Source organism: Dipteris shenzhenensis, chromosome 2, assembly GCF_047967505.1.
Source record: "Dipteris shenzhenensis isolate YYH24624 ecotype China chromosome 2, Dip_SZ_1.0, whole genome shotgun sequence".
Taxonomy (NCBI): Eukaryota; Viridiplantae; Streptophyta; class Polypodiopsida; order Gleicheniales; family Dipteridaceae; genus Dipteris; species Dipteris shenzhenensis.
Window position 1 is genome coordinate 7,617,431 of NC_141597.1, and position 12,158 is coordinate 7,629,588.

Genomic DNA, 12,158 nt, shown 5'->3' on the forward strand with positions numbered 1-12,158 from the left:
GTTACTAAACTTGCAAACCATCTATGGATGGAGCAATGCAAGTTTGAATGCATTACTCAAGTAAGATTTAAAGTCTATTTTGCAAATATGGTGAATTATGCTAGTGGGTCAATTACTCGAATGCTTTTCCTCATTTATGGTCTTCACGTGCAGGCTATTGTGTAAAATGCTTCCAAGGGAGAATAAATTACCGACCTCAAGAGATATGGCAAGGCAACATGTGACCTCTCTTGGAGGATTAGATTACAAGCGCATCCATGCATGTGTCAATGATTGCGTTTTGTTTCGTGGACTACATAAGGATGCAAAAGAGTGTCCTACTTGTGGAGAGGCAAGATATAAAGCAGATCTCAAAACTTTGGACGTGCCTCGTAAGGTTCTGCGACATTTTTCCATAATCCCTCGCATCCAACATATGTTCAAGTGCAAATCTATTGCAGAGCTCCTCCAGAGCTCATGTCATGGCATTCCTCCCATTGATCAACCAATGGCAAGTGGAGAACTCCCGCGGACTCTCTTGCGTGGAAGCATATTGAAGACACATGGCCAAGCTTCAAGAAAGAACCTAGGAGCTTGAGACTTGGATTGGGTATGAACGGTGTGAACCCACTTGGTCTCAAAAGCACCTCTTACAGTGTATGGCCAAAGATATTGGTGAATTATGATCTTTCACCCTCTATGGCTATTAAGAAAGGACATGTTATGCTGTCCCTTCTAATTTCAGGGAAACATAAAGTCAAAAATCCTGATGTTTATTTGGAGCCTTTGATTGACGAGCTAGAGATACTTTGGAGAGGTATCGAGGTGCATGATGTGAACAGGCGTCCCTCGTCACGAGACTTCAACTGCAAAGCAGTCTTGATGTGGACGATGCATGACTTCCCAAGCTATGGCGAGTGTTCAGGTAAGCATTGCACTTCTAATTATGAATAGGCAAAGGATGTGGCACCCTAAACCCACCTTCAACTCTTAATTGCGTCTATTGTTCAGGTCTCACTACATCGGGTTACCATGCATGTCCTGTTTGTGGTCCTTCGCTAGTTGCCTCACAGGCAGACGCATTGAATAAGGTCATCTATGAGAATCACCATCGATTTCTCCCACCTGATCATCCTAGATATGTTGCCCCTTGGAATGAAGTCCTCCCACAATCACTCACCGCGGGAGATTGGATGAGAATTTGGGACGGTTTCACGACTTCTCCACCACTTGGCATGAGCCGGTAAGGGTTTGTAACTATTGTGTGCTATATTGGCTGGAAATAAAGATTGCCCGCTAACACCAACTTTTGTTTAGATACTTCATCTTTTATCGTTTATCATATTGGTATCAATCACCTGCTTGATCCCATGCATATCTTCAAGAATGTGGCATCTACCATTTGGGAGCATTTGAATGGGACACGAGATTCCGCAGGCATAAGGGAGGATCTACGTACCATAGGGAGGATGCGTGAAGCTTGGCCACAAGAGAGACCAAATGGGCGGGTTTTTTTACCTCGTGCACCGTGGATGTTATCAAAGCTAGAGATGGCGACGGTGAAGCGCGCTATTACTACAATTCGTACTCCCACTGGATGCATGAGGTGTTTGAAGGGAGCCTTTACAAAGAGCAAGAAAAGAGGTGTAGAGCAATTATATGGCTTGAAATCTCATGATTGGCACAAGATGCTCCAAGTAAGTATTTTATGTGCGTAGTATCTTTTTCCTTTCAAATTTGTGAGTGAATAATTATAAGCAACTAATCAACCACCTCCTCGTGGGTTCAGTTCATACTACCTACTAGCATTTCACGTAGTGCATCGAAGGACGTGAAAGATTGTATTTACAAGATGGGCGAGCTTGTGAGATACTTTACATGATATAAAATATGATGCGTATCAATGCTCCATGCAAGTTTGAATGCATATTGCTAATATGCTGTACTTTTTCATTTCTAGGTATGTGAGCTCAAAGGAAATAGATCCCACCATGCTTGAGAATGCTCGAGTTATGTTAGTGGAGGTGATTTGTTTAGTGGAGGAGACATTTCCACGTTCTATTCTCACAAGCCAACTACATCTTATAGTGCATTTGGTGGATGAGATTGCTATATGCGGTATTATACATGCACGATGGTTGTTCTTCCTCGAGCGCTTCATGAAGACCTTGAAGGGCTTCGTGAGACAAAATGCAAGACCCGAAGGTAGCATGGCCAAGGGTTGGTTGGTACAAGAGTCACTTGTATATATTTCTGAGTTTCTTGTTGATGTGGATAGCTCTCTCCCATGACTATGGAGAGATGATGAAGACCTAAGGATGACCTCTATTGTGCCTCAAGGGAAAGGACGCAACAAAGTAATAGACACGGAGTTGCATAATAGTATCAACCTCTATTGCGTGCTTAATAGTGATGTGATGAAAAGATGGGTGACAAGATACGAGGATGCAAAGGCAAGAAGACAAGAAGAAAGGGCCCTCTTTCGTACACACCACGGATCTCGTGTGCCATACCCTCAGTATCTAAGAGTACTTCCAAAGTATATTCATGTGGATTGGCTACTTGATGAAATGGAGAAAGCAGAGAAAGATGAGGGGATGCATATCACAATGGAAGAATGGGAGTATGCTAGGGGATGCATGAGCAAGGTCAGTATATAGAATGTTATGCATAAGTTAGGAGCTTTCAATAATTTAGATTGCTTATTTAATTGATTTTTTCTTGGTGTAGTGCACTATGTTCAATGCTATATGGTGTGAGGGCAAGCATTTTCGAACACAACGGATTGATGATAAGAGAAACACACAAGATTGCGGCGTCATTGCTAGCTTTGAGGGAGCAAATGGAGCCGAGATGGAGCCATGGATGATTATTATGGCATAATCCAAGATATTATTGAGCTTGACTTTCGACGCTTCTTTGTGTATGTTTTGGATGTAAAGTGGTTTAAGGACGTCGTGGAAAGAGGCCCTAATGCAACAATCAAACGCCATGCAAGTGGCTTTGTAACTATTGACTCCACAAAGTTTTGGCAAAGTAGGAAGGACACACTAGTACTACCACAACAATGTGAATAGGTACTATGCACACATATAAAAATACTCGCTTTTAAATATTTTATGCAAGAAAAATAACATGATTGTATTTGTGTTTGAATTAGGTTGTCTATCAACCAATGGTGGATAATAATAGATGGTGGCATGTCATACCTATTATGCCACGTTCCAAAGTAATGTATAGTACATTTACTAATATGGAGCGTATGGAGGATGATCATGGCCATGGACGTGATGATGACCGTGATACGAGAGAGGAGGATGATCATGAGATAGGAGATACAAATATTGAGGCCATTACCCGTGAGGACGAGCCTACCATTGGTGATGCTAATTTCAATGAGCACATGAGTAGCACAAGTAGTAGTGAGTTGAATGTATTTGTAGATCTAAACACTTGTTTGGATTTTGAAGTAGATAGTTTGGCAAGGGTGATCTCATTGAGGATGAGATTGAACCGTAGCCCATCATTGATATTGGCAAAACTATTTTACATATTGTCTCATTCTCCTCACCTCACTTAATTCTTGTATATGTGGGCTTGCAAAAAAGCATTAATGTTTTTGTTAAAATTATGTGCTTTGGTAATCATGGGCAATGTTTGGAAAGCAATGATGTACACCAAAATCTCACTTTCTGTATTCTCTAGTTTGTGTCTAAATACGTGTCTAAATATGCGTCTAATTTCCAATGTAAACGCACAAATAAATGCGCTAATACACGCACAAATAGACGCGCTGATAAACGCAATGTTAGATGGGCTCGTATTTTCTCAATTTAGACGCACAAATAGATGTGTTAATACATGCGCAAATAAACATGCTGATAAATGCAATGTTAGACGGGCCCGTATTTTCTCAGTTTAAATGCGCAAATAGACGTGTTAATACACGCGCAAATAGACGAGCTGTTAGACGCGCTATTAGACGCGCCCGTAATTCCTCTACTCAAGCAACGCCTATAGATGCACTCGCTTTTTTGCGCGTCTATAGTTGCTTTGTGTTGTTGTGTTTGACCCAAAGGAAGCAATATCTCTGTGCTTTGAAAAAGATGTAAAGGTCCAAGAGATGGATAATGAGACCTTCAAGCAAGCAATAGATCTTACTAATGGTCTTTATCCATCACCTATTCGTTACTCAGTTGCATAGCAAGTTGCCTACTCTAAGCTTTAAGTGTTGCTAAGTTTGTGAGGATACACGTGGAAATCGAGTAAATACAATCATAAACACATATGGAGATGCTTAACAGGAATGAACACTTCAAATATAAGAGTGCGATTATATAAAAGAAGTGCCAAGTTGTATCATAGACAAAGGGTTCTAGGCCTGAGTACAAATAGTCAATAGCAACATGATATTGCTTCCTCTCATGGGTGTGGAAAATCCTTCCTTTCACCCTTCCTCTCTACCCAAATAGTATGCAAAGTACACTCCAAGAAACACTCTATGCTCATCCTATAGACTTTGTTGTAGCCTCATCCATCTCTTTGGATATTGTCATCCTCAAGCTTATGCTTCTTCTCAAGGTCTAGCCTCTTCTAAGTCACCACTATTCTGTAGGGATGACAAAATAGCCAATGGCCTTCTTGGGATAAAGGACATTTAAATGACTCTTAAATACATCTTTGGAATCTCATTAGAGCTGGAGTCATTTATCATCTTTTGAGGACTTGTAATCCTATAGTGTTTCAGCATCTTAAAGTACCTGGTGTAGCATGACATTTTGGTCATTGCGGATGGCAGCAAAAGCTCTAACATTGAGCTTAGCATAGGACTCGGCTCGCAAAATTATATCCATAATTAGTTAGTGATTTACATATCCGTATTTTTTGTTAATCAAATACTTGGGTATGTATAACAAAGAATCGCTGAAAAAAGCAAGCCAGCAATAGACGACGTTGATGTAAAGATGCAAGCTGAACTTGAACAAATGTTTCGTAATACTACTCTGATATATTGGCAACAAAAAAATGACCAAGGAGGATGATCACAACTCCACGCAAAAATTACTGGTTGGGGCGCCTTCCAACCTTTTTCACAAGTACCTTCCCTAAGCTCTATGAGTGGCACTCTATAGCTCCCTATAGGTGAAGTGGACTAGTGCTCCTAAAGCATAATCCAAGAATGCATACTAGGTTTGGAAGATGGGGAGTTGATTGGGACAGATAGTCGTCAGTGCAAGAGTGTTACCACACAGCTTGTAAAAGCTTAATTTGGGCATGATCGACTCTTGGTAGCTACAAGAGATAAGCAAAGGGGAGTGTGTGGCATAGACAACTTTAATAGAAATATAAAAATGCTTGATATAGAGAGGCGAGAAAAGTGTGTGGCATAGACAACTTTAATACAAATATAAAAATGCTTGATATGGAGAGGCGAGAAAGATCTGTGATGCAATTGCAGTTCAAAGAGATCCTCTGGCAAAAGATAGTGCAATTCTAGAGAAGCATGGCTTGTGGAGTAATGTGGGAAGTACGTGAATGCAAAGGGAGCTAGAGAGGCTAAGGCAAGGGGAAGGAACACACGTGAGGTAGAAGCTAGCAATGGAAGCCGCAAGGGAAAGCTAACATGGGTGCCAGGTGTTTGCCATAGGCTTCCACACTACTCCATAACCAAACAACTTGCTAAAATGGATTTAGTAAGATTTAGGTTAGTCGTGCTACAAAGAATTTACCAAGATTTAGGACTTCTAATAACCTACTCCCCACTAAGCGGGTCAAACATTAGTTACTAGCCCCACAAACCGCCCCCTCCCCCTTCGCTAAGACCCTTTGCAAGGCCAAAAAGCCGAAGAACAATCCAGGACGCGATTATGAAGAACTAGGAGATGTGGGTAACGGGTGTTTCGCTACTCTCGCGGCACAGTCCCAGGAAAGAGACTCCGAGCCTCTATCAATTAACATTTTTAAGGATTTCACACAGCGCAACGATCAGATGTTACCTTGATCTTCTTTCTACCTACCTCTTTGATCGAGCTATCGATACATCCCACAAGCTAGCTCCATTGTGACTGACACTCATATGCTTGGTGCTGTTTAAGCTTCGATTATCGTTCCGTAACCTACAAGAGTCACGCTTCCGTCTAGAACTCATTTTGATTAGTTCCATAACGTGCACTCGCTCTGCTCTCCCCAAAATTGTTCTTCTCAATGGAGGAGGCCGCCAGGGAAAGACCACACTTGACGGTGTGACCTTGTAGTAGCCTACATGAATCGCGTTCAGGGATATTAGTTTCAACTTCCTAGTGCATACTGTGCAAGTCGCGACTCGCCAATGCAGATATAAGGAGCCCATTGAAGGATCTGGATTCCGTGGTTTTTGAAGAAACGAAGACATTGTGTGCTTCTTAGAAAGAGAGAAAACCTATCAAGCACTTAGAGACGAAGGGTCTGGGGAGGACACTGGCTTCTAGGGTCTAGAGTCTAGAGTCTAGACACTGCAAACTAATTACTAGAGTGGAGACTTCCGGTGACTGCCAGCGCCGCTGCGCGAGTGCTACACCACTCTTGTAGTTGCTGTGGGGAGTCTGGACCGGTGACCGCAGATTCCGACACCAGCTCGTAAAAACGATTGGAATTGTTGGTTTTGATGTAGTGACATCTACGCGCGCGTGCAACTCTGTGCGGGACCCGGGTGTGTGTACATCGTATGCATTCACAGCCTCAGGCGCTAAAAGAGTCCAGAATCCTCGACCTTCCTCCTGCAGGTGCCGCACACGCTGCACGCACCTGACCAGAACAGCAAAGGCCCAAAGCCGAGAACGCCCACAAAAAGGCCAACGAGGTTGAGAAAATCTGAAGAGGAGGTGAACGTCATTCCATTGTCGTAATTGTGAATTTCATGAGATTGCAGGCGTATATGTTCCCCTACTCAACTTTCATGCGATTGCAGGCGTATACCTGGATCGCTCGTTGGTATGAAGCTTTGAAGTTTGGCTAGGTGTTCAGTCTTTACCTTTCTCACCTGGCATAAAAGTCCTGCAGTCTGTACGCTGATACATACCTCTGGAATTCTGAACACCGTTTTCCAGAATTCGAATTCGGACTACCTTCCGACTTCGGAATAAGAGTCACCCCACTGTGGCGCTACCGCTTGCTGTTGCTGATAGAAGTGTGATTGTGCAACGTGGACCGTGGAGCGTGGTGAATCGTGATCTTGGATTCTTCATCAGCTTTTTCTACTGCAGCAGTCTAACTATGATGACAATAGTACATCCTGGTGATGATTAAAATTCTCTTTCTGTGGGGAAATTTTTTTTTAATTCTTCATCTTTTAAGTTTGTAGTGTGCAGTGTGCACTGGTGACTGTAGGGCCATGGATCGTGGGCATTGGGGCGCTCGCCAGGGATTTCCCACTCAACTTTCAAGTAGGCCGTAAAAGCTGTTACGGTGGATCCTGAAAGAATGAAACAAGATTTAATGAGATGAAAGGAAACAGGCACGGATCATGGATGAAACAAACGGCCATGGAGAGGGGCCCGACGGCAGGGGCCCGAAGGGCGACATTAAATATCTGGAACGCACGTCCGGACGTCCGGCCGGATGCAGCCAGCGAGATGATCATTAAATGCCGTCATGTTGATGAAATTTTCGAACGAATTGCAGGCGCAGCAGCGCGCTGTGAAAATCTTGGTTGCATGGTCGTGCCCAGAGAGCCGAGCCCCTCGGGCAGAGATTGAATCGTTTTGTCGCAGCCTGGCGGTGTTGGGACATCAACATGAACATGAGGTGTGCCGGCAAAGGTCGATCTCAAGCTGGAAAGTGAGATTTGAAGGCGCAAAACTAGATCAAATTCACAAAGATGTGCAACGATGAGGCCATGAAATCGGATTCGTGGCCGGCGTATTTATATATGATATATGTGAGATACATAACTGATATAGATGCCGGATCCCGGTCGGTGAGGTTTGGCCGACCTACTCGAAAAACTCGTTCTAATCCACACTTTTGCAGGACCGCAAGAAGCTTCATTGCAACACTTCGAAGTTGGATCGTTCCAAATTGCAATCCTTTGAAGGTGAATCGTTCCAACGACCTTTTTCTACCCAAGGAAATGTGCTCGTTTGAGTCCAAGGAAAAACCTTGGACTCCTTCCGCCACCTAGGTGCGAGAGGCTTTGCTCGAGGCTTTGGGCAAAGCACCCAGCCAATACCAAGCCTCCATCCCTCCTCTCCAACCCTCCCTCTGCAACCCTACAATTATCTCTTTGCAATCTTCCCTATCGAAGTGTGTGAACTCAAACGAGCAGGGCATTTGCCGTACGTGGAAACAGGACGCAAGCAATCCTTTTTGGAGTTCCCTTGGGTAGAGGTAGCAAACCAGTGCGCTAATCCTCAAGCCTACTGAATGGAGACTATGGTCCACTCTAGGGTGTGGGCAAGCATCGGTTGCCCTTGGTGTCTGAAAACTCCCACTTCAAGAGTTTCATGCCTTTTTGGACTAAGTTGTGATTGTTTCCTGCTACACAATGGGCTGTGATTGGTTCTAGCTACTTAATGGGTGAAGCAAGGAAGGTTAATCCGGCTCAAACTCCTTGGGGCCTCAATTCAAACTTCATGGCTTCCCATCGCCAATCTCACTACTGAAGATCTTTAGCCATGGTCCATAGGTCCTCCGATGCATGGGGACTAGCTTTATGTCTGCTCACAACTTGGACAAATTGTGGACTGTGTGGCAACTAATGAAAATGCATGTCAGTCAATAAGCATCTTCACACTCGTCTGCTCGCATGGAGCAAATATATGACATGGAATCCTAATCATGCCCAAACATGTGAAAATTCTTGGGCAACCTAGATGTGGCGTCAAACGAGCGTCGTGGAGATGTAAGCCAATGATATTCGCAACTAGGACTCGAACTTGGATACCTTTGCCACCACAAGCTTGACATCTCTATGAACTAGGCAAGCCCTTTTTGATGAGCAACATTTAATATATAAACAGAACACGACCGCCCAGCTACTGTGAAAACAGCCAAAACGGATGGACGGTGCTATTAGGGCAAATATGGATTTGGGGGGGCTTCCATTGTCCAAGGATGGGTTTGAAACCCCCCTAAGGTTGTCCTCTGATAGGCTCCTTCACATGAGGGATCAAGAGGGCATAAATTTGCACCTTCAAGGGGCAAGGTGCCAAATGTGCCACCCCTTGTTGACTGGCAAGAGTAATCCTCCCAGCCATTTGGAGGTCTCCTCTAACTACGGAAATGTTCACACGAAGGGGGCAAGTTGCAAACCAAGTTAAATTAGGTTCATGTGTAGTGGTTTTGGAGGAAAAACCCTGTTGTTGCCCGAGCCCCTACTTTGGAGTAGGGGCCATCAGAAAAACTACTTATGAAAAGGATAGAGTGGTTTCAAAACCACCTTGAACGCATTAATAGGCTCTTGCCCATTCTTCGTGGATGGCTCTCGCTCCGAAATTGCGTGAACTAAATATTTCTGGTGAAGAGCTCCTTGAGAGTAGCATTCCACTCCATAGCTGGTGCACAAGACCAACTTCCAACCGTGCATTTTTGGCTTTAGTATTTCTAGTAGGTAGGGTGGCTATGTGGCATAAGACAAAATGGGCATGGATTGATAATTGGAGCTGTCGCCATAGGACATATGGCGGAAAAGGGTACACACTAAGGTAGGTGTTGGCGTAACCACCACTAATAACCATCACTGTCCAAAGACAAGACACTAGATCCCACATAAATACATTACTTAGAAGAACTGGGAAGGATGATGCTGTCGAGTCGCGATTCTCGATGGGAAAACACCTCGAGTTGCTGAACAGTGCACAGAATAGACAACTGGAGGGCTGATATGGAGGTGGAGCTGAATCGTGATAGGTGACCTATGGCGATGGAAAAAGCTCGTGGGGGCATGTCTAAGCTGCGCAAAGTGTCCATGCACACACACGGAGAGTAGGAGAGGGATGGGGCGTGCATGATTAGAGGTGCTGTTCAACATGCAAAGGTTTCATGCGCACACACACACAATCACACATAGAAAGAGCTATTCAACGATAGCGTTGTGCTCGTCCCAAGTCTCTACACGTCCATCCTGCATAGCGACTGCGCCTGGACTTTCCGCAAACCTGATCGGAAATTGATCCTCTCTCTCACAATTGCTCGCACCTTGTCTCAACCTCCAAGCAGAAAAGTGCCCAACCCCCCCACACACACAGTCGGCAAGAGAGCTTTTGCCCTCGCTGTAGCTTTTTGGAGTTCGCTGCAGAATTCTTACAGGCCCAGGTCAGCCTTTAAAGAGTAAAGGCAGAAGGGAGAGGTCGACGCGAGAGATGGCACCACACCCACAAGAAGACGGAGCCCGCCTTCTTTCCCTCCCCATGACGCGGTCAAACAAGTTAGCATTTCTGAGATCATCAAACCTGTCGGTCCTCCCCGCCATCCCTCCCCACTCCCTACTGCCCAATAGGCAGTAGCCCTTCCGGCCTTCAGCTTCTCAACCACGATTCCCGCCGATGTATGCTACCCCGTTCTCCCCCCCGCTTCCTCACTCCAACGCAGTTTCCATTCTCGCCCATTGATCAGGCGTTCCCCTGGCCGTTCGGTGCATCATGAGCTCCTCCCCATGTGCTTGGCCCGACGCCGAGAGGTGCTGACAGAAGGGGTCGCTGCATCTGTGGACGGCGTCTCGACCTGAAACACGTAGCGCTTGGGGTTACGTGAAATCATAAACGGTTGTCATGGCCACGCAAGTCTGAAGTCCGCACCACCACAAGCAATAAGGTATGCACACGTCGGAACTTGGCATTAGCCTTTTCTTTGCTTACACAGCCAACAGAATCTTGACGTGCCGCTTTTCTTGTTTTACTAATCGCGATAGAAAACCTCTCTGTTGCAAATGCCAAGATAATATAGACCGGCTGTCCTAGCCATGAGACCTTTCTTATGCCCTTGACAGAACTCTTTTCTTAACTTAAACTGGTTATCACCTGTTCAAACCCTCCTGAATTTATCAATTCATCGCTCTAATTTGTTTGAAAGTCTCAGCAAGCTCTCGCAGATTTGTCTAGAAGATAAGATTATCTCATTGAGATCGTGTTATTGAAGGTCCAGCTGTGTTCGGTAACCGTAAGTCTTGTAAATCTCCTTGAAATTTGTGACATAACTACGCATCTGGGTTTGTGAAGGGGGAACGGAACGTTTCTCTTGGTGTGTTCAAGAGTATTTGTCATATCATAGGGCTGTTTGCTGTGATTCAACACTCCATCCTCATTTAGCAACCTCTACACTTCATTCTTTGAAGTGTCTTGAAGTAAACCTTAGTCACACGACAAACTGAACGATTAGTTCCCATCTTTCTGTCAGATGACAGCAAAATTTACCATACGATTATAGAACAGCCATGTAGCAGGCTTCAGACTTCAAAGCCACTTAGGGTGGCTTCACAGCGGTCCTAAAAGGTTGCTATTTTTAGGATGATCGTAGTAGATGTAATCTATGAACTTTGGATTTCCTTTCCATTAGGCCATAGACTGTGACAGGCATAGGCAAAGCATGGTCTTAAATGAGATTGTGCAAACTTGCAGAAGCTTGTGCTCAACATGTTGCTTAAAGAACGAAAGAAATTTAGGACTATGGGTGAGACCACTCCTTCGCAAGGATTTAAGGATAGCGACCCCTTAGGTTTCTTTAGGGCTCAGTGGAAAACCACGACTTAGTGTGAATTTCTACCTTTTTCTTACCTATTGCATTTGCCATCTCTCTCTCTCTCTCTCTCCCCCCCCCCCCCCCCCCCAATCTCTCCCTCTCAATCTCTCCCATTAAATTACGCTGGAGTGCCCTACTCTCTTGTTATTTCACATGGTTCAAGCATGTGCCATCTTATTCTTGTTTTAATATACTATATACCCTGAATACATCATTATCCACTCAAGAACCAACTCATTTGACTATGTACCATGTAAACGATATTTTGCATTTTATAAGTATCCATCGAAGAGGTTTTATGAGGATTTATGTATGCCTTTTATGATTGTTCTTAACCTTATATATTCGTGATCTTTTGTATTTCATGTTTAGTTTTATCTTCTAGATATCATCCTTATGAGACGACAATAATTTGTTCGTGATTTTTCTCACAACGAAATGTTTAGTATCTCATGTTTAGTTAAATC